Source organism: Camellia sinensis, chromosome 4 (genome assembly GCF_055761805.1).
Source record: "Camellia sinensis isolate YWXY chromosome 4, ASM5576180v1, whole genome shotgun sequence".
Taxonomy (NCBI): domain Eukaryota; kingdom Viridiplantae; phylum Streptophyta; class Magnoliopsida; order Ericales; family Theaceae; genus Camellia; species Camellia sinensis.
Genome location: NC_138964.1, coordinates 93,822,677 through 93,847,875, shown reverse-complemented (window position 1 = coordinate 93,847,875; position 25,199 = coordinate 93,822,677).

Genomic DNA, 25,199 nt, shown 5'->3' with positions numbered 1-25,199 from the left:
TGAGAATTAACTTAGTAATTTACGGTGAATTAACTGAGTAATTTACTACATAATATACTGAGAATTTACTGAGTAATTTGTTTAAAATTTACTCAGAATTTATGAAGTAATTTACTGAGAATTTACAGGGACTTTTCTAAGTATTTTATTGAGAATATACTAAGTTTTTACTGAGTAATTTACTTAAAACATACTCGGAATTTATAGAGTAATTTACAGAGAATTTGCTGGGAATTTACTGAGTAAATTACTTAGAATTTACTCGGAATTTACTGCGTAGTTTACGTAGAATTTCCTGAGTAATTTTCTGAGAGTTTATTGAGTAATTTATTGAGAATTTAGTTGGAATTTAAAAGTAATTTACTGAAAATTAAGTGAGTAATTTGTTGAAAATATACTGAGTAATTTACTGAGTAATTTACCATGTAATTGACTGTGTTATGTACTGAGTAATTTACGAAGAATTTACTGAGCAATTTGCCGAGTAATTTACTGGGAATTTACAATGTAATTTACCAAGAATTTGCTAGGAATTTGCAGAATAATTTACTGAGAAGTTACTGAGTAATTAAATGAGAATTTATTGAGAATTTACTGGCTTTTAACTGAGTGATTTACTGAGTAATTTACTACCGATTTACTGAGGAATTTACTGAATAATTTACTGAGTGTTTTGCTGAGAAATTAATTGAGAATTTACTGAGCAAATTACTAAGAATTCACTGGGAATTTACTGAGTAATTTACAGAGAATTTTCTCAGTAATTTACTGATAATTATTTGGAATTTACTAGAAATTTACTGAGTAATTTACCGAGAATTTACTGGTAATTTATGGCAAATTTTCTTTGTAATTTACTTAGAATTTACTGACTAGTTTACTTTGTAATTTATCGAGTAATTTACTGGGAATTTACTGTGTAATTTACAGAGAAATTTAATGAGAATTTACAGGGAATGTACTGATTAATTTACTGTGTAATTTTCTTGAATTTACTTAGAATTTAATGCGAATTTACTGAGTAATTTACTGGGAACTTAGTGAGCAATTTACTTGGAATTTACCGAGTAAGTTGCTGAGTAATTTAATTAGAATTTACTGAGTAATTTGCTCAGAAATTACAGAGAATTTACTTAGCAATTTTCTGAAAATTTACTCAGTAATTTATAGAGAATATACAGGGACTTCAGTTAGAATTTAGTACGTAATTTTCTGAGAATTTACTAAAAATTTACTGAGTAATTTACTAAGTAATATACTGAGAATTTTCTGAGCAATGTACTGAGAATTTAATGAGTAATTTACTTATAGTTTACTGGAAATTTAATGAGTAATTTACTGAGAATTAACTTAGTAATTTACGGTGAATTAACTGAGTAATTTACTACATAATATACTGAGAATTTACTGAGTAATTTGTTTAAAATTTACTCAGAATTTATGAAGTAATTTACTGAGAATTTACAGGGACTTTTCTAAGTATTTTATTGAGAATATACTAAGTTTTTACTGAGTAATTTACATAAAACATACTCGGAATTTATAGAGTAATTTACAGAGAATTTACTGAGTAAATTACTTAGAATTTACTCGGAATTTAATGAGTAGTTTACGTAGAATTTCCTGAGTAATTTTCTGAGAGTTTATTGAGTAATTTATTGAGAATTTAGTTGGAATTTAAAAGTAATTTACTGAAAATTAAGTGAGTAATTTGTTGAAAATATACTGAGTAGTTTACCGTGTAATTGACTGTGTTATGTACTGACTAATTTACGAAGAATTTACTGAGCAATTTGCCGAGTAATTTACTGGGAATTTACAATGTAATTTACCAAGAATTTACTAGGAATTTGCAGAATAATTTACTGAGAAGTTACTGAGTAATTAAATGAGAATTTATTGAGAATTTACTGGCTTTTAACTGAGTGATTTACTGAGTAATTTAATACCGATTTACTGAGGAATTTACTGAATAATTTACTGAGTGATTTGCTGAGAAATTAATTGAGAATTTACTGAGCAAATTACTAAGAATTCACTGGGAATTTACTGGAAATTTACTGAGTAATTTACCGAGAATTTACTGGTAATTTATGGCGAATTTTCTTTGTAATTTACTTAGAATTTACTGACTAGTTTACTTTGTAATTTGTCGAGTAATTTACTGGGAATTTACTGTGTAATTTACAGAGAAATTTAATGTGAATTTACAGGGAATGTACTAATTAATTTACTGTGTAATTTTCTTGAATTTACTTAGAATTTAATGCGAATTTACTGAGTAATTTACTGGGAACTTAGTGAGCAATTTACTTGGAATTTACCGAGTAAGTTGCTGAGTAATTTAATTAGAATTTACTGAGTAATTTGCTCAGAAATTACAGAGAATTTACTTAGCAATTTTCTGAAAATTTACTCAGTAATTTATAGAGAATATACAGGGACTTCAGTTAGAATTTAGTACGTAATTTTCTGAGAATTTACTAAAAATTTACTGAGTAATTTACTAAGTAATATACTGAGAATTTTCTGAGCAATGTACTGAGAATTTAATGAGTAATTTACTGATAGTTTACTGGAAATTTAATGAGTAATTTACTGAGAATTAACTTAGTAATTTACGGTGAATTAACTGAGTAATTTACTACATAATATACTGAAAATTTGCTGAGTAATTTGTTTAAAATTTACTCAGAATTTATGAAGTAATTTACTGAGAACTTACAGGGACTTTTCTAAGTATTTTATTGAGAATATACTAAGTTTTTACTGAGTAATTTACTTAAAACATACTCGGAATTTATAGAGTAATTTACAGAGAATTTGCTGGGAATTTACTGAGTAAATTACTTAGAATATACTCAGAATTTACTGAGTAGTTTATGTAGAATTTCCTGAGTAATTTTCTGAGAGTTTATTGAGTAATTTATTAAGAATTTAGTTGGAATTTAAAAGTAATTTACTGAAAATTTAGTGAGTAATTTGTTGAAAATATACTGAGTAATTTACTGAGTAATTTTCCGTGTAATTGACTGTGTTATGTACTGAGTAATTTACAAAGAATTTACTGGGCAATTTGCCGAGTAATTTATTGGGAATTTACAATGTAATTTACCAAGAATTTACTAGGAATTTGCAGAATAATTTACTGAGAAGTTACTGAGTAATTAAATGAGAATTTATTGAGAATTTACTGGCTTTTAACTGAGTGATTTACTGAGTAATTTACTACCGATTTACTGAGGAATTTACTGAATAATTTACTGAGTGATTTGCTGAGAAATTAATTGAGAATTTACTGAGCAAATTACTAAGAATTCACTGGGAATTTACTAAGCAATTTACAGAGAATTTTCTCAGTAATTTACTGATAATTATTTGGAATTTACTGGAAATTTACTGAGTAATTTACCGAGAATTTACTGGTAATTTGTGGCGAATTTTCTTTGTAATTTACTTAGAATTTACTGACTAGTTTACTTTGTAATTTATCGAGTAATTTACTGGGAATTTACTGTGTAATTTACAGAGAAATTTAATGAGAATTTACAGGGAATGTAATGATTAATTTACTGTGTAATTTTCTTGAATTTAGTTAGAATTTCATGCAAATTTACTGAGTAATTTACTGGGAACTTAGTGGGCAATTTACTTGGAATTTACCGAGTAAGTTGCTGAGTAATTTAATTAGAATTTACTAAGTAATTTGCTCAGAAATTACAGAGAATTTACTTAGCAATTTTCTGAAAATTTTCTCAGTAATTTATAGAGAATATACAGGGACTTCAGTTAGAATTTAGTAAGTAATTTTCTGATAATTTACTAAAAATTTACTGAGTAATTTACTAAGTAATGTACTGAGAATTTTCTGAGCAATGTACTGATAATTTAATGAGTAATTTATTGATAATTTACTGGAAATTTAATGAGTAATTTACTGAGAATTAACTTAGTAATTTACGGTGAATTAACTGAGTAATTTACTACGTAATATACTGAGAATTTACTGAGTAATTTGTTTAAAATTTACTCAGAATTTATGAAGTAATTTACTGAGAATTTACAGGGACTTTTCTAAGTATTTTATTGAGAATTTACTAAGCTTTTACTGAATAATTTACTTAGAATATACTGGGAATTTATAGAGTAATTTACAGAGAATTTACTGGGAATTTACTAAGTAAATTACTGAGAATTTACTCGGAATTTACTGAGTCATTTACTGGGAATTTTCTGGTAATTTACTGAGTAGTTTACTTAGAATTTCCTGAGTAATTTTCTGAGAGTTTATTGAGTAATTTATTGAGAATTTAGTTGGAATTTAAAAATAATTTACTGAAAATTTAGTGAGTAATTTGTTGAAAATATACTGAGTAATTTATTGGGAATTTATTGAGTAATTTACCGTGTAATTGACTGTGTTATGTACTGAGTAATTTACGAAGAATTTACAGAGCAATTTTCCGAGTAATTTACTGGGAATTTACAATGTAATTTACTAAGAATTTACTGGGAATTTGCAGAATAATTTACTGAGAAGTTACTGAGTAATTAAATGAGAATTTATTGAGAATTTACTGGCTTTTAACTGAGTGATATACTGAGTAATTTACTACCAATTTACTGAGGAATTTACTGAATAATTTACTTAGTGATTTGCTGAGAAATTAATTGAGAATTTACTGAGCAAATTACTAAGAATTCACTGGGAATTTACTGATAATTATTTGGAATCTACTGGAAATTTTCTGAGTAATTTATCGAGAATTTACTGGTAATTTATGGCGAATTTTCTTTGTAATTTACTTAGAATTTACTGACTAGTTTACTTTGTAATTTATCGAGTAATTTACAGGGAATTTACTGTGTAATTTACAGAGAAATTTAATGAGAATTTACAGGGAATGTACTGATTAATTTGCTGTGTAATTTTCTTGAATTTACTTAGAATTTAATGCGAATTTACTGAGTAATTTACTGGGAACTTAGTGGGCAATTTACTTGGAATTTACCGAGTAAGTTGCTGAGTAATTTAATTAGAATCTACTGAGTAATTTGCTCAGAAATTACAAAGAATTTACTTAGCAATTTTCTGAAAATTTACTCAGTAATTTGTAGAGAATATACAGGGACTTCAGTTAGAATTTAGTAAGTAATTTTCTGAGAATTTACTGAGTAATTTACTAAGTAATGTACTGAGAATTTTCTGAGCAATGTACTGAGAATTTAATGAGTAATTTACTTGAAATTTAATGAGTAATTTACTGAGAATTAACTTAGTAATTTACGGTGAATTAACTGAGTAATTTACTACGTAATATACTGAGAATTTACAGAGTAATTTTTTGGGAATTTACTGAGTAATTTATTTAAAATTTACTCAGAATTTATGAAGTAATTTACTAAGAATTTACAAGGATTTTTCTAAGTATTTTATTGAGAATTTACTAAGTTTTGACTGAGTAATTTACTTAGAACATATTGGGAATTTATAGAGTAATTTGCAGAGAATTTACTGGGAATTTACTGAATAATTTATTGAGTAATTTACTAAGAATTTACTTGAAATTTACTGAGTAAATTGCTGAGAATTTACTCGGAAGTTACTGAGTCATTTACTGAGAATTTTCTGGTAATTTATTGAGTTGTTTACTTTGAATTTCCTGAGTAATTTTCTGAGAGTTTATTGAGTAATTTATTGAGAATTTACTCGGAATTTAAAAGTAATTTACTGAAAATTTAGTGAGTAATTTATTGAAAAGATACTGAGTAATTTACTGGGAAAATACTGAGTATTTTACCGAGTAATTGACTGCGTAATGTACTAAGTAATTTACAAATAATTTACTGAGCAATTTACCGAGTAATTTACTGGGAATTTACAATGTAATTTACGAAGAATTTACTGGGAATTTGCAGAGTAATTTACTGAGAAGTTACTAAGTAATTTACAGAGACTTTATTGAGAATTTACTGGCTTTTAGCTGAGTGATTTACTAAGCAATTTACTACCGATTTACTGAGGAATTTACTGAGTAATTTTCTGAGGATTTACTTGGAATTTACTGAATAATTTACTGAGTGATTTGCTGAGTAATTAATTGAGAATTTACTGAGCAATTTACTAAGAATTCACTGGGAATTTACTGAGTAATTTGCAGGGAATTTTCTCAGTAATTTACAGATAATTATTTGGAAATTACTGGAAATTTACTGAGTAATTTACCGAGAATTTGATGGTAATTTACTGCGAATTTTCTTTGTAATTTACTTAGAATTTACTGACTAATTTACTTAGTAATTTATTGAGTAATTTACAGGGAATTTACTGTGTAATTTACAGAGAAATTTAATGAGAATTTACAGGGAATGTACTGATTAATTTACTATGTAATTTTCTTGAATTTACATAGAATTTAATGCGAATTTACTGAGTAATTTAGTAGGAACTTAGTGAGCAATTTACTTGGAATTTACGGAGTAAGTTGCTAAGTAATTTAATTAGAATTTACTGAGTAATTTGCTCAGAAATTACAGAGAATTTACTTAGCAATTTTCTGAAAATTTACTCAGTAATTTATAGAGAATATACAGGGACTTCACTTAGAATTTAGTAAGTAATTTTCTGAGAATTTACTGGAAATTTAATGAGTAATTTACTAAGTAATGTACTGTGAATTTTCTGAGCAATGTACTGAGAATTTAATGAGTAATTTACTGATAATTTACTTGAAATTTACTGAGTAATTTACTACGTAATATACTGAGAATTTACTGAGTAATTTTTTGGAAATTTACTGAGTAATTTATTTAAAATTTACTCGGAATTTACGAAGTAATTTACTGACAATTTACTAAGTTTTTACTATGTAATTTACTTAGAACATACTGGGAATTTATACAGTAATTTACAGAGAATTTACTTGGAATTTTCTGAATAATTTTCTGAGTAATTTACTGAGAATTTTCTGGTAATTTACTGAGTACTTTACTTAGAATTTCTTGAGTAATTTTTTGAGAGTTCATTGAGTAATTTATTGAGAATTTACTCGAAATTTAAAAGTAATTTACTGAAAATTTAGTGAGTAATTTATTGAAAATATACTGAGTATTTTGTTGGGAATTTGCTGAGAAATTTACCGAGTAATTGACTGTGTAATGTACTGAGTAATTTATAAAGAATTTACTGAGCAATTTGCCGAGTAATTTACTAGGAATTTACAATGTAATTTACTAAGAATTTACTGGGAATTTGCAGAGTAATTTACTGAGAAGTTACTGAGTAATTTACTGAGAATTTATTGAGAATTTATTGGTATTTAACTGAGTGATTTACTGAGTAATTTACTAAAGACTTACTGGGGAATTTACTGAGTAATTTTCTGAGGATTTACTTGGAATTTACTGAATAATTTACTGAGTGATTTGCTGAGTAATTAATTGAGAATTTACTGAACAATTTACTAAGAATTCACTGGGAATTTACTGAGTAATTTACAGAGAATTTTATCAGTAATTTACTGATAATTTTTGGAAATTACTGGAAATTTACTGAGTAATTTACCGAGAATTTACTCATAATTTACTATGAATTTTCTTTGTAATTTACTTAGTAATTTATCGAGTAATTTACAGGGAATTTACTGTGTAATTTACAGAGAAATTTAATGAGAATTTACAGGGAATGTACTGATTAATTTACTGTGTAATTTTCTTGAATTTACTTAGAATTTAATGAGAATTTACTGCGTAATTTACTGGGAACTTAGTGAGCAATTTACTTGGAATTTACTGAGTAAGTTGCTGAGTAATTTAATTAGAATTTACTGAGTAATTTGCTCAGAAATTACAGAGAATTTACTTAGCAATTTTCTGAAAATTTACTCAGTAATTTATAGAGAATATACAGGGACTTCACTTAGAATTTAGTAAGTAATTTTCTGAGAATTTACTAGAAATTTAATGAGTAATTTACTAAGTACTGTACTTAGAATTTTCTGAGTAATGTACTGAGAATTTAATGAGTAATTTACTGATAATTTACTGGAAATTTACTGAGAATTAACTTAGTAATTTACAGTGAATTTACTGAGTAATTTTTTGAAAATTTACTAAGTAATTTATTTAAAATTTATTCGCAATTTACGAAGTAATTTACTGAGAATTTACAGGGATTTTCCTAAGTAATTTATTGAGAATTTACTAAGTTTTTTCGTATTAATTTACTTAGAACATACTGGGAATTTATAGAGTAATTTAAAGAGAATTTACTGGGAATTTGCTGAATAATTTACTGAGTAATTTATTAAGAATTTACTTGAAATTTACTGAGTAAATTACTGAGAATTTACTCGGAATTTACTGAAAATTTTATGGTAATTTATTGAGTAGTTTACTTAGAATTTCCTGAGCAATTTTCTGAGAGTTTATTGACTAATTTATTGAGAATTTACTCGGAATTTAAAAGTAATATACTGAAAATTTAGTGAGTAATTTATTGAAAATATACTGAGTAATATATTGGGAATTTACTGAGTAATTTACAGAGTAATTGACTGTGTAATGTACTGAGTAATTTACAAAGAATTTACTGAGCAATTTGCCGAGTAATTTACTGGGAATTTACAATGTAATTTACTAAGAATGTACTGGGAATTTGCAGTGTAATTTACTGAGAACTTACTGAGTAATTTACTGAGAATTTATTGAGAATTTATTGGCTTTTAACTGAGTGATTTACTAAGTAATTTACTACCGATTTACAGAATAATTTACTAAGTAATTTTCTGAGGATTTACTTGGAATTTACTTGGAATTTACTGAGTGATTTGCTGAGTAATTAATTGAGAATTTACTGAGCAATTTACTAAGAATTCACTTGGAATTTACTGAGTAATTTATAGAGAATTTTATCAGTAATTTACTGATAATTCTTTGGAAATTACTGAAAATTTACTGAGTAATTTACCAAGAATTTATTGGTAATTTACTACGAATTTTCTTTGTAATTTTCTTAGTAATTTATCGAGTAATTTACAGGGAATTTACTGTGTAATTTACAGAGAAATTTAATAAGAATTTACAGGGAATGTACTGATAAATTCACTGTGTAATTTTCTTGAATTTACTTAGAATTTAATGCGAATTTTCTGAGTAATTTATTGAGAATTTAGTGAGCAATTTACTTGGAATTTACTGAGTAAGTTGCTGAGTAATTGAATTAGAATTTACTAAGTAAATTGCTCTAAAATTACAGAGAATATACTTAGCAATTTTCTGAAAATTTGCTCAGTAATTTATAGAGAATATACAGGGACTTCACTTAGAATTTAGTAAGTAATTTTTTGAGAATTTACTGAAAATTTAATGAGTAATTTACTAAGTAATGTACTCAGAATATTCTGAGCAATGTACTAAGAATTTAATGAGTAATTTACTGATAATTTACTGAAAATTTAATGAGTAATTTGCGGAGAATTAACTTAGTAATTTACGGTGAATTAACTGAGTAATTTACTACGTAATATACTGAGAATTTACTGAGTAATTTTTTGGGAATTTACAGAGTAATTTATTTAAAATTTACTCGGAATTTACGAAGTAATTTACTGAGAATTTACAGGGATTTTTCTAAGTAATTTATGGAGAATTTACTAAGTTTTTGCTGAGTAATTTACTTAGAACATATTGGGAATTTGTAGAGTAATTTACAGAGAATTTACTAGGAATTTACTGAATAATTTACTGAGTAATTTATTAAGAATTTATTTGAAATTTACTGAGTAAATTACTGAGAATTTTCTGGTAATTTACTGAGCAGTTTACTTAGAATTTCCTAAGTAATTTTCTGAGAGTTTATTGAGTAATTTATTGAGAATTTACTCGAAATTTAATAGTAATTTATTGAAAATTTAGTGAGTAATTTATTGAAAATATACTGAGTAATTTATTAGGAATTTATTGACTAATTTACCGAGTAATTGACTGTGTACTGTACTGAGTAATTTACAAAGAATTTACTGACCAACCTGCCGATTAATTTACTGGGAATTTACAATGTAATTTACTAAGAATTTACTGGAAATTTGCAGAGTAATTTACTGAGAAGTTACTGAGTAATTTACTGAGAATTTACTGGTATTTAATTGAGTGATTTACTGAGTAATTTACTAAAGATTTACTGAGAAATTTTACTGAGTAATTTTCTGAGGATTTACTTGGAATTTACTGAATAATTTACTGAGTGATTTGCTGAGTAATTAATTGAGAATTTACTGAGCAATTTACTAAGAATTCATTGGGAATTTACTGAGTAATTTACAGAGAATTTTATCAGTAATTTACTGATAATTCTTTGGAAATTACTGGAAATTTACTGAGTAATTTACTAAGAATTTACTGTTAATTTACTTAGTAATTTATCGAGTAATTTACAGGGAATTTACTGTGTAATTTACAGAGAAATTTAATGAGAATTTACAGGGAATGTACTGGTTAATTTACTGTGTAATTTTCTTGAATTTACTTAGAATTTAATGCGAATTTACTGCGTAATTTACTGGGAACGTAGTGAGCAATTTACTTGGAATTTACTGAGTAAGGTGCTGAGTAATTTAATTAGAATTTACTGAGTAATTTGCTCAGAAATTACAGAGAATTTACTTAGCAATTTTCTGAAAATTTACTCAGTAATTTATAGAGAATATACAAGGACTTCAGTTAGAATTTAGTAAGTAATTTTCTGAGAATTTACAGAAAATTTAATTAGTAATTTACTAAGTAATGTACTGAGAATTTTCTGAGTAATGTACTGAGAATTTAATGAGTAATTTACTGGAAATTTACTGAGCAATTTACTGAGAATTAACTTAGTAATTTACAGTGAATTTACTGAGTAATTTTTTGAAAATTTACTGAGTAATTTATTTACAATTTACTCGGAATTTACAAAGTAATTTACTGAGAATTTATAAGGATTTTTTAAAGTAATTTATTGAGAATTTACTAAGTTTTTTCTTAGTAATTTACTTAGAACATACTGAGAATTTATAGAGTAATTTACAGAGAATTTACTGGGAATTTACTGAATAATTTACTAAGTAATTTATTAAGAATTTACTTGAAATTTACTGAGTAAATTACTGAGAATTTACTCGGAATTTACTGAGTAATTTACTGAAAATTTTATGGTAATTTACTGAGTAGTTTACTTAGAATTTCCTGAGTAATTTTCTGAGAGTTTATTGACTAATTTATTGAGAATTTACTCGGAATTTAAAAGTAATATACTGAAAATTTAGTGAGTAATTTATTAAAAATATACTGAGTAATTTATTGGGAATTTAGTGAGTAATTTACCGAGTAATTGACTGTGTAATGTACTGAGAAATTTACAAAGAATTTACTAAGCAATTTGCTGAGTAATTTACTAGGAATTTACAATGTAATTTACTAGGAATTTACTGGGAATTTGCAGAGTAATTTACTGAGAAGTTACTGAGTAATTTACTGAGAATTTATTGAGAATTTACTGGCTTTTAACTGAGTGATTTACTGAGTAATTTACTACCGATTTACTGAAAATTTACTAAGTAATTTTCTGAGGATTTACTTGGAATTTACTGAATAATTTACTGAGTGATTTGCTGAGTAATTAATTGAGAATGTACTGAGCAATTTACTAAGAATTCACTTGGAATTTACTGAGTAATTTACAGAGAATTTTATCAGTAATTTACTGATAATTCTTTGGAAATTACTGGAAATTTACTGAGTAATTTACCGAGAATTTATTTGTAACAACCCTCACTTTAACTTAGTCATACTTGCATACATGTATGTACGATCTTGTTTTGTTGTGTGCATTTGCAAACCCCGTCTTGTTTTGCTTGAGTGTTGCTGCATGCTTTGTTCTTGCCTGGTGTGTTGCCGAGGTCATCTTAAGCCTAGACACCTTGGAACCTTTCTACACTTAAAACTATCTTGGAACCACTTCTGTCGGCCTGCATCTTCACCCTGGCATATTGGCCGAGATGTCATCATCTAGGCCGAGGTGTGCATCACCTAGACCGAGATGTGCATCATCTAGGCCGAGATGTTATTATCTAGGCGTTCTAAATCCCTGATCCTTGCACTTAGTGATTTTGTACCTGGAATGGTATGACCCAGACCGAGGTGTGTCACATCTAGGCCAAGGTGTGGCACAGCTTAGTCGAGTGTTGTCCTTTCAAGCCAATGTCATTGTTACCCTACTTGCCGAAGCCTTGCCCTTAGCCGAGATCATCACTTGCCGTGTCATGACCCCATTCCGCCCCTAGTAGAATGGTGCCATGATGGCCAGTAATCCGAGATTACCGAAGGCCAACTTTCAAAATCATACACAATCAGAGTATTACATATGGGGCTAACATGTGCAGAAGCAATATATACAAATTTAATTAGTCCATAAGAGCTGTGCATAAGTTAAGTGGAATGGCATACATTCGTACATAGCTTTAATACAATAAAATGAAGTACAAAAATACATCTTGACCAAAAGGCTTCTCAACTATCAAATACAAAATACAACAAAATACAACTAAGAAGCATAATCTTCAAGATGCGGCAAAGGTGCGTAATCCCAAACAAGTAGCAAATACATCTAGGCGTCACCGCCGTCCTGCTCGTCACCTACATATATATAGAGAGGGGTGAGCTTGGATACTCAGTGAATGGTACAAATAATAAAGGGGTTTACATGAATGATATCCGAAATCTTTATCAAATCAAATCATAACACATCTTGTACAAAATCCAAGGGCAAATCAAATTTATCTAACAAATCTTTCAAGTCTCGACAATTAAAGTCTTTCAAGGCTTTCAAGTTCCAAGGGATGACATTAACAAAGGTTGTGCTACAAATGCTTATAGTCCCATAGCACGTACAGACTTTCAAAGATTGTGCTACAAATACTTATAGTCCCCTAGCACGTACGGACTTTCAAAGATTGTGCTACAAATGCTTATAGTCCCCTAGCACGTACGGACTTTCAAGATTGTGCTACAAATGCTTATAGTCCCCTAGCACGTACGGACTTTCAAGATTGTGATTCAAAACAAGGCTAATACTTGGTATACAAAATAGGGATCATCATTCATGCTTCACAAAATACTTTTCCAAAACAAGCAAGGCAAAACTTTATCAAACTTAATAACATAACTTTATTAAAAATACCACTCACATAGCTCTTCAGACGTCGGGGTCAAGGCAAGTCCAAGTCCTACAAACACATGGCAAAGTCTGTTGAATGCACTTTCAAACAAGTTCACATGCATACAAATTATCTCGGCATCCTTCAAAACTAAGCTAAGTCAAAACAAAACACTGTTTCTCATCTCGGGAAAACATGCTGGGCGATTACCAGGTCTAGGCCGAGGTCCCACACCTCCTTGCCGAGGTGTTGCCTCGATGGCCACATTCAAGGAAATGAGGTCGGGAAAATCTGGATTTCCCTCTCTTGAAGAACATGACGAACATGAAGAACATGGACATGAGGAAGATGAATGCAAAGATCAAAACTTGCTATTACAAAAGCTGAGATTTCATGCTATGAATTCAAAAACATGGACCTGGGTACACACACTCAAGGATCTTATCAAAACAAACACAGAAACATGAGCCTTAATGCAAACTTTCGAATCAAACGAGGCTTTTCTTCAAAAACACATGAAAACCATTTTCTCTTTCTAAAACCAAACTTTAAATCAATGTATGACGTGCAAAACAGGTTCGATCGTGCGATGCAGCTGGACGATCAATAAGAACGACAAGAGTGAATCAAGAATCTAACCTCAATACATGAATCTAACGGTTTGATCTCTAGAAATCAAGCTCGGAAGTCTACTCTCACTCTAAGACTTCTTCTTCTTCTAGAGCTTCTCTCTCCTCACAAACAAAGACATATAACAAAATGATGCGTTTCTAGGTTTTCTAGCTGACTTAACACTCAGCTGGGGCACGTGGCAGCGGCTGATTGGTTCTACTCAAAAAGTGACTGAACGAAAAGACAAGACTATGACAAAGTGTGTTCTACAAGCAAAATGGCATAGGCACTCCAGCGGGTAATGACATCGGCTAAGAACAAGACATCGGAAAGTAGGGGAACAATGATCTCGGCTAGGAAGGACAACACTTGACTAAGCTGTGCCACACCTTGGCCTAGATGTGCCACACCTCGGTCTAGGTCATACCACTCCAGGACAAGATCACTTAGGTGCAAAGGTAACATCTCGGCCTAGATAATACACATCTCGGTCTTGGTGATGAACACCTCGGCCTAGATAATGACATCTCGACCAATATGTCAGGGCGAAGGTGGAGGTCAAACAAAGTGGTTCCAAGATAATTCTAGACTGAAGATGACCTCGGCTAAACTCACACCAAGCAAGGTACAAAACATGCGAGGAACACTTAAGCAAGACAAATCAAGGTTTGCAAAGATGCAATATATCAAGACAAGATCATGTAATATATGCAAGTATGACTAGGGTAGAGTGAGGGTTGTTACATGCCGGGGTGCTCTTGCCGTCTAGCTTGTTGAACACACTTTGTCATGGTCTTGTCTTGTCAGTCAGTCACCTTTTTTAGTAGAGCCAATCAACCGATGCCACGTGTCCCAGCAGAGGGTTAAGTCAGTGATTGTCGAGAAAAACATATCATTTTGCATCAAATCTTGTCTTTTAGAGAGAGAGGCTCTAGGAAGGAGAAGGAGAAGTTTTGAGTGAGAGAGTAGACTTCCAAGCTTGATCGTTGGAGTTTGAACCGTTAGATGCTAGTTTTGAGGTTAGAATCTTAATCTACTCTTGTTGTTCTTATCCTTAGCAGAGGCCATCGCCCAGGGGACATAATACTGTGGCTTATGGTCATGATGCCCTCGCCCGGGGGAAACAATACCGTGGCCTATGTATGAGATCTGTTACTCAGTACCGAAGGTTCCATTATGGAACTTGATATGCTTGACCAACTTGATATGCTATGCTAAAGGAAGTACCACACATGATTTGAATATGAGATATGAATTGTTACACTAATGTGTACAACAAGTTTGTTTTGTTATAATGCACATACATGAATATATGAATCATGAAAAGTTGTTTATGTACATTCAATTCTTCCTACGGGTGTCTATGTGAAATATGAACATGATTTGAGTATATAATTACTTAGTAAATGTTCAGCATGCGATATCTGATAAGTATGCAATTATTTGTTACGCATGTAATTGATTACGTACGATATGTGAAATGAGAATATAAAGACGTGCCTATGTGTGACTATGTGTTTATTTTTGTATTGGACATCCCCGTATTTGGCATGATTTAATAAGAGTTCATGTAGAACGTGGTTAAACTAAGGGCATACGTGTTGGCAGACTCTTTTACAGCCCGACCTGATAGACTGGAAAGAATGGTGCAAGAAATGGCAGAGATCTTAAGACAATAACGTCAGTCGCTGTTATGGTAAGAACTTTTGCCACCACCAGTGTAAGAAACGCTGAGGAGTCGTTGTCGGATTTCGGGGGCTTGTTATAGGTGTGGTAAATGGACCATATGGTAAGGAATTGTCCCCAAACTGAACAAATGCAAGTAAATCTTCTGCCTCAGTTGAATTTGTACCAATGGTGGGAATTGCTAATCAAGATAGAGTAATTGTACTCGTCCCAGAAAGCACTTAGAATACTGCAACCGTTATCCCAGGTATCTATACTGTTTATAAACAAATGCCTATGTGTTGATTGATTCTGAATTAGTACGTTTGTACATCTTTGCTTGGGATATTATTTGATTCGGATCGGCATATTTTTCCATATCTGCTGCATGTGTATCTGGATTGGTTAAACCTACATTTTGTGACTAATTTGGAACTTTTGCGTAACAGACCCTATCTTATGTACAACCAAGGAACTCTGTTTAATGTGTTACTGTGCACCATGTGCTTGTATATAAGACTTGTTTGGGAATTGCTGTATTGATTATGGTACATACCTCCTGATCTGAATAACTGCACGTTTATGCAACTACCCCCGAATTTATGTAGTCGATGCCATATTGTACATGACTTGAAATGCTTTGATATGAACAGTTGTGATGAATAATTTTGATATGACTTTGAGAACTGATGAACTTAGGGCAGTTGAGAAACTATCAACCATGTACCTAAGCAAACGAAGTATGCCTTATAGAACCGAATGTGCCCTATTTGAGAAAATTTTTATCTGATTCGACCTGATAGAACCTTTGCCTGATATTGTCTTGATGGAACCCTCATTTGATATAATCTGATAGAACCTTTGTTTGATTTAATTTGGCAAGACCTGTGTCGGGATTGGTTTGATAAGACCCTCTATCTAATTCGATTTTGTTAAACAGGGGATTAAGAATTGTTTATGAATAAATAGCCAGATTATTCTTGGCAGAAAAACTGATAGACCCAAAACTTGAATTTGTTTGGAATACTTGACTTATTTGAAAGACCTTTTGTGGGCTGTCAACAGATCGATCTAACTATGAACACCGTTGAGAACCAATCCCCAACTATTGAGGACATATGTGTTAAAAATGAACCGAATTGTACAAACCCCATGATTGGGTGTCGTAAGGAGTGTTGTTCCATTTTGTTTGTTTGACACTATGGGAACCGATGACGGTAGATTGATTTGATTTCGAGCAGTACTGAACATTTGTCTTTGACTGATCAGAACATGTTTTGTAAGGGAGAGTGGTTGCTTCAATGTTATCAGATTTTGGGGAAATCAGGTTATAGTGAATGCTGTTGTGTTGCTTTGATGACATTCTTAGAGTGTCCTTTCGTGCTATGTGACGTTAAGCCTATGTAGCACCTTTGATTGAGATACCTTTTGCCACCGACGGTTTCGTACGGGTGGGTTTGACTAATCGATCTGGAATCGGCCACCAACGGTCGCGAACGGGTGTGCTTCGATTCCGAGACGATTATTCCTTTGTTTTGTTCAGAATGTCATCCTTTGGTATTATGTAAATGTTTTAACATCCAAGAAACTTTGAAAAACCCTGATTGTCTGAAAAGTGCGTGAATTCAGTACGCTTTGTATATAACCACCCAGTGTCATTACATTATGTGATTAGAACCTTGAGAATGTGTGAATTATGTTTGACATGCGATTGACTCCTTTGATAATGCCTTTGACATCATGGGGATTTACGTATACGAATTGCCTTATGCTTTTAACGACTATCAGATAAAGTAGAAAGACTCGATGGAACAGAGAATTGAATACTGAACTGAATTGTGAATTGCAAACTGTAAACTGTTGAATGAACTGAGAATACGTGTATTCTATTAGAAGTCGATTGCCTCAGTGTTGTTGCATTTTACAATTGGTACTATGGGGATATACGGACTACATGCGTTGTATGGGTAATTGCCTCGATACTACCTTTGTTGGCTAGGGAATCGGTGTCTGGATCCACTTTGAATTTTCGAAGACTTTTGATTGACCTTGGATAACTGTGATGAGTCACTGGACTAAATACCGAATCAGATTGTGAATTGTGGAACTATTGAAGAATGAATTGAACTTTTGTGACAAGGGAATAGACCGAACTTCTGTGACAAGTTAGCTGACATTTGAAATAAATATGTTAGTGACCTGCTTTGAAGAGGGTAATTGGTGAATTTGTGTCTAAGTATTTTTCGGGGCCAACAGGTCGAAGCCGAATATCAGATAGTGGCGGAACTACTTCAATCTCTCTATTTTGGAATGGAAATGGGAATATGTGACTACGAATTTTGTTGTGGGGCTACATTGAACACCCAAGGTATAAGTCCCGTTTGGGTTATTGTATATAGAATTACTAAATTTGCTCATTTCCTCTCTGTGAAGTTTCGCATGATGCTTATAGACTAACCACGGTTACATCGGTAAGATTGCTCGTTGTATGAAATCCTAGTATCTATTGTTTTGGACAGGAATCCTAAGAGGTGTTTGAATTTTGACAAGCCTTCAAGAGGCAATGAGGACTGAATTGTGATACGACGCTGCTTTCCGTCCGCAAATTGACGCATAATCAGAAAGAACTTTTTGGATTTTGGGAGAAATACTCCAAATTTATGCAGTAGATTTTCAAGGAATTTGAAAGATCTATCCATTGTTGGCGGATTTTGCTTATAACCACAGCTTACACTCTAGTTTTGGTGCGACACCATACAAGCCTTGCATGGAGGAAAAGGTAAGTCTCTGACTGATTGAGAACAGAGTGTCGCTTGATTTTGGGACTAAAGGTGAAATAAGTTTGGAGGACCAAACTTCCCAAAGGGGGGAAGACTGTGATACCCCTGTTCCATAATACGTTAATTGGTCCTTAATATGAGTATGATGATGTGTTTAATATGATTTTGTGTGCCATTATGCGAAAATATGCGGCTTTGAACTTCTATCTGTTCATCGTAGGAATATCTGTTTGAATACTCTGCTTTGGAAATTAAATTGGAGGCCTTATCGGCCACAGAACCCGAAATTGATTACGCCATTGTGATTGGCATAATTTTTAGAGCCTACGGTGAAATTTAATTGAAAAATTGATTCGGACCAGATTAAGCTGAGTCAAGTGATGAATTGGTACCCAATTATTTTATTCTTATTATATTGACTTAGTGGGATTTGTTGTGTTTTGGCATTACACCTCATTTCTCTCCCTTAGATGATTTAGGCTGATCAAACTCTAAGAAAAGAAAGGAGAGGGCCGGCTGTTAGAGAGAGAGGGAGAGAATTTGGGTGATTTTGGCTCAAGATTTGGGCAACTTCAAGATTAAGCCCAAGATTTTGTTATAGTTTGGGAGATTGAACTCTTGAGTACGTGAACTCATGGATTTTAGTTTGTAAATTATAAATTCAAGATTTATTAATGGCCAAGAACATGAGTTAGCTGATTACAAGAAAATTGAATTGGTTTTGTTGAATTGGAGGCCATTATGTGCATGTATGTGAGAAAGTACCTTGAATTTGCATGTTTGAGCATGAAAATGTATAATCCATGTACAATTTTAATTGAAGCTCATGTTATAATCATCATTTGTGCTATCTAAGTTAAGAATGTGGCTAATTCATCTCATGCATGTACAATTTGAGAAGATATGAGCTTGAATGCATGAATTTGTTATGTTAGTGTTGAGTTTGACACATTTTGGGGCATGCATGTAGATGAATCAAGAAATTGAGCTTCATAGTGTTATAATCTTGCATTGGTGCCATGTTAGTATGATTATATGTGAACTTTGAGCCTTAGAGTGCATGAAAAATTGGCTAGAAAATCATGTTGGAGCTCAAGAACTTAATCTGGAAATCCCAGATTTTTGACGTCTGCTCGAGCGGGGGAAGTGCCGCTCGAGCGGGGGAATTGACGCTCGAGCGGGGAGCTATGTAGACAGGAAGTCCGCTTGAGCGGCCAAGTTCACGCTCGAGCTGGAATTTGAGGTAACCAGCACTTTTGCAGGCTTAAGGGTCCGCTCGAGCGGGGAAGTCCACGCTCGATCGGGGACCCTGTTTTCTGAAACCCTGAAAATGCATTATGTGTTATATTTTTCCGTTCTCTTTCACTTGTAAGCACTCTTGGGCATGCATTGAGCATTGTAAATGAGTTAACGAGATAAGAATAAAGCCTAAAGAGGAATATGTGAATTAAAGAACAGATTGAACTGTTAGTGACCCTTTTGTGTTCATGAAATATGTAGGGTCAAGCTCCAGGGCAAATCTACAAGCCGATCACTGTGAGTAATATCGATATTATGAGTTGCTAATTGGGATTATGGACAAAAGTCTGACAGGAATAAACATAAATGGACCAAAGGTCGTTTTGATAAACATAAATGGACCGAAGGTCGTTTTGATAACAAAAGAACGGACCGAAGGTCGTTTTGACCTATATGAATGGACCGAAGGTCGTTTTGACATATATGAATGAACCGAAGGTCGTTTTGACCTATATGAATGGACCGAAGGTCGTTTTGACATATATGAATGAACCGAAGGTCGTTTTGACGTAAACGAATGGACCAAAGGTCGTTTTGACAGAAATGAATGGACCGAAGGTCGTTTTGATAGAAATGAGTGGATCGAAGGTCTTTTGACATACACGAATGGACCTAAGGTCGTTTTGACATGAATGAGTGGGCCGAAGTCCGTTTTGACACGAATGTATGGGCCGAAGGCCGTTTTGACATAAACGAATGGACCGAAGGTCATTTTGATAGAAATAAATGGACCTAAGGTTGTTTTGACATAAATGAGTGGGCCGAAGGCCGTTTTGACACGAATGTATGGGCCGAAGGCCGTTTTGACGTAAACGAATGGACCGAAGGTCGTTTTGACAAAAATGAATGGACCGAAGGTCGTTTTGATAGAAATGAGTGGACCGAAGGTCATTTGGACATGTATGAATGGACCTAAGGTCGTTTTGACATGAACGAGTGGGCCGAAGGCCGTTTTGACACGAATGTATTGGCCGAAGGCCGTTTTGACATGAATGGAAATCTGAATGGGCCAAAGGCCAGAATGTTTGGAACTACAGTCACTTGATTTGAATTTCGTATAGTTATATATCTGTTAAATAGAAATATGAATTGGGCCCAAGGCCGTTTGGAACGTGTTGTTCTACATTGTTATGTAACTTCTGTATTTGATTTGATATTATTCACTGGGCTTTCGCTCATGCTCATTCATGTGTTTGTAGATGAGCCAAGAAAAGTCTAGACCCAGCCTCAGTGAAGTCTGTATGGAACAACTAAGGTTTTGAGAGAGTCAGCCCTTGTGTCTCACGCACGAGACCCGTCTTCGCCCTTTTGTTATGTATTTACATTTTGTTAGGTTGGCGAAGTTTTGAATACGTCTGTATAAAGTTTTCATGGGTTGACTTAGTTTGGATGATCCTGTCTGTATAGAATCTTATGTCATTACACTTTCTGTTGTACATGCGGAATGTTATGGTGTGCATATAAGCACGGCTCTATGGACAAAGTTTTAAATTTGCTTCCGTTTAGCCCCTTTTACTCTGATGAGTCTTGTTTTATTTGGTTTGAAGCCGTAGATAATCTCGTTATTACTGGCCGGTTATGGCCTTAACCCATAGGGGCGGGTTCGGGTCGTGACAAGAAACCTTCAGGAATACATGATCCCCAACTTCAAATTCCAACTCTCTTCTTCTCTGGTCGGCATAGCTCTTCTGTCGACTCTGAGCGGTTCTGATTCTCTGTTGGATAAGCTTGATCTTTTTGGTTGTCCTTTGAACTAGATCGGGGCCGATCAAAGCTTTATCCCCTACCTCGGTCCAACATATCGGCGATCTGCACTTTCTTCCATACAGGGCTTCATACGGCGCCATGCCAATGCTAGCTTGATAACTGTTGTTGTAAGCGAATTCTACTAATGGCAAATGCACTTCCCAGCTTCCCTTGAAGTCTAATATACATAATCTAAGCATGTCCTCAAGTGTCTGAATTGTTCTCTCTATTTGGCCATTGGTCTGGGGATGAAAAGCTGTGCTAAACTTCAACTCAGTCCCCAAGGCTCTTTGTAAACTCTGCCAAAGCCTAGAAACAAACTTCGGATCCCGGTCTGATACAATGGACATCGGCACTCCATGAAGTCTCACAATCTCATTCATGTACAGTACAGCAAGTCGGTCAGCATTGAATGTAGTCTGAACAGGCAAGAAGTGTGCTGACTTAGTTAATCTGTCGATTATAACCCAGATCGAATCCATCCCTTTCTGTGTCTTCAGCAAACCAGTCACAAAGTCCATGGAGATGTGTTCCCATTTCCACTCAGGAATCAGCAAAGGTTGGAGAAGTCCTGCTGGCCTCTGATGTTCTGTTTTCACTTATTGACAATACAAACACTGGGACACGAACTCGGCTATCTCTCTTTTCATATTCGGTCACCAAAAAGTCTGTTTTACATCCTGATACATCTTGGTGTTCCCTGGATGAACTGCAAACCTGGATCCATGAGAGTCTTGCAAAATCTTTCCTTTCAACTCTGGGACGTTGGCCACGCACAATCTTCATTCAAACTTAAGCACTCCTTTCTCAAGGGTGTAGCCTGACCTCAGCCTGGTGATAATCTCGTCGGCTATCCTCTTCAGGAATTCGTCTTCCATTTGCCTTGCCTTTACTTCCCCAATAGTTGTCGGCTCCACTGAAATCATGGTTAGGCATGCCAAACTTCCCACTGACTTTCTACTCAATGCGTCGGCTATCGAGTTTGCTTTACCTGGGTGATATTGAATTCGCATGTCGTAGTCCTTCAATAATTCAAACCATCTTCTCTGTCTCAAATTTAGTTCCTTTTGAGTAAACAAGTACTTCAAGCTCTTGTGATCTGTAAAAACTTGGCAAGAGGCTCCATACAAGTAGTGACGCCAAATCTTCAAAGCAAACACCACGGCTGCTAGCTCTAGATCATGGGTTGGATAGTTCTTTTCATGAAGTTTCAACTGACGAGATGCATATGCTATGACGCTGCCCCCTTGCATTAATACACAACCCAAACCCTTATGTGAAGCATCACTGAAAATCTGAAATTCCCATTACCTGATGGGAGTACAAGAACTGGTGCCGTAACTAACCTCGTCTTCAACTCTTGGAAGGCTGATTCTCTATCATCCGTCCATTTATATTTTGTTCCCTTCTTGGTTAGTTGTGTCAATGGTACTGCAATCCTTGAGAAGTCCTTCACAAACTTTCTGTAATAACCTGCCAAGCCCAGAAAACTACGAATCTCGGGCACGTTGGTCAGCGTCGGCCAATTCACAATGGCTTCAATCTTACTGGGATCAACTAATATACCCTCTTCATTAATCACATGCCCTAAAAATGAAATGTTGAAAAGCCAGAACTCGCACTTGCTCAGCTTGGCGTACAACTTCTTGTCTCTCAAGATCTGCAGGGCAAGTCTCAGATGATTCTCGTGTTCAATTGTACTCTTGGAATAGATCAGTATGTCGTCAATAAAAACAACTACGAACTCATCTAGATACGGCTTAAAGACTCTATTCATCAAGTCCATGAACGCTGCAGGAGCATTGGTCACTCCGAAAGGCATTACCAAAAATTCGTAGTGGCCATACCTTATCCGAAAAGCAGTCTTCTCAATATCCTTGGCTTTAACTTTCAGCTGATGGTAGTCCGACCTAAGGTCACTCTTGGAAAAGACTCGTGCTCCTTGTAGTTGATCAAGCAAATCATCAATCCTAGGCAATGGGTACTTGTTCTTAATGGTTACCTTATTAAGTTCCCGGTAATCAATGCAAAGGCGAAGTGTGCCATCCTTTTTCTTGACAAATAGAACAGGGGCTCCCCATGGTGAAGTGCTCGGCCTAATGAATCCCTTATCCAACAATTCTTGTAGTTGCAGTTTTAGTTCCTTAAGTTCAGCTGGGGCCATTCTATAGGGTGTTTTGGAGATAGGTTGCGTTCCCGACATGATGTCCATAGTAAACTCTACTTCTCTATCGATCAAGTGGCCAGACAACTCATTTGGAAAGACGTCGGGGAGTTCCTTAACAACTGGTATGTTGGCTAACTCAACATTTCCATTCGAATTACTTAGTATACTGCACAAATAACCCTGACACCCTTTTTGGATCAACTTATAGGCTTTCATGGATAAGATTAAGTAAGGTGGCGGCACTACTCCCTTACCCTAGAAAATAACCTCGGCTTGGTTTTGGGGTTTTAGTGTGACATTCTTCGAAACACAATTAATGGATGCATGATTTGCTACTAACCAATCCATTCCCAATATGACATCGAAGTGAGCCATGGTTAATGGCATTAAATCGACTAACAATTCTACACCCCCAATCATGACCACACACGCCCTATAAATGGATGCAACAATCGTAGTTCTCCTAGATGGAGTAGACACATATAACACATAGTCAAGGGGTTCTTGTTCTCTATTTAACTTCTCGGCAAACTTAGCAGATACAAATGAATGCGTAGAACCCGAATCAATTAATATGTATGCATCTTGAGAGCAAATTGGGAGTATACCTGACACTACTGTCTCAGCATTCTGAGTGTCTCCTGGCACTAATGCAAAAACTCTGCCCTGTCTCGTTTGTGCCCTCCCGATGTTATTCCTCTGTGCATAGCCCGAGGTACTCCCATTCTTCTTACCATCATCAGTCATTGCCTTCGGACAGTCATTCACACGATGACCCATTTCACCACATTCAAAACAGGCTCCCGATGCCCAACGGCAAACTCCGGAATGCGGCTTCCCACAGCTTGCACACGTCGGCCTAGTATTACCTTCTTGGTTCAAGTTACTGGAGTTGCCTACATTCGCCTTCTTCTTGGCGTTAAACGGAGCTCAGCGATTATCATAGTTCTGCCTCTTCTTCTGATTTTCTCCTGAGTTTTGATATCGGTTCAAGTTAGCCTCTGCTAGGATGGCCTTGTCCAACACTCCGGTGTAGGTCGGCATATTGAGCATGTTAACTTGATCCTGAATTGGTCCACGCAGTCCGCTTTCGAACTTCCTGGCCTTTCTGTATTCATCATCGACCATGTGAGGCGCGTATATCGCCAACTCGGTAAAAGCACGGTCATATTCTGCCACTGTCTTGTTGCCTTGTGTCAAAGTCTGAAACTCTGTGGTCTTACGGTCTCGAACACTAAGGGGGAAATGCTTGTTGTAAAATAATTCCAAAAATCTTGCCCAAGTCAGACCTGGGTTGCTTTCTCGGGTCATTATCCACCATCTTCGTGCATCGTCGTCTAGTGTGAATGTTGCCAATGACACCTTCTGGGCGTCGGTACTGGGAAAGATCTCAAACAGCTTCTCCATTTCCAAGACCTATGCTTCGGCCTTCATCGGTTCAATACCCCTAGAGAACCTCGGCGGTTTCATCTTTTTGAACTCTCTCATCAAGGCTATGGTGCCATCTCCATATAAAGCTTGCTGTTGAGGCACTTGCGGCATTGGAGGAGGCGGAGGTGGAACTGCATGTCGGCCATTTGTCTGCTCGGCCTGGGTAGAAGTAGTACTAGCGTCTTGTGCCCGAGTTTGCCTCAACTCACGGACCAAGCCTTCGACCAGTCTCTCTGGTCTGTCTAATCTGTCGTCGGGATGATCTCGGCCAATTGGTGGTCTGCCCCTTCTCATGATGCTAGGAGTATG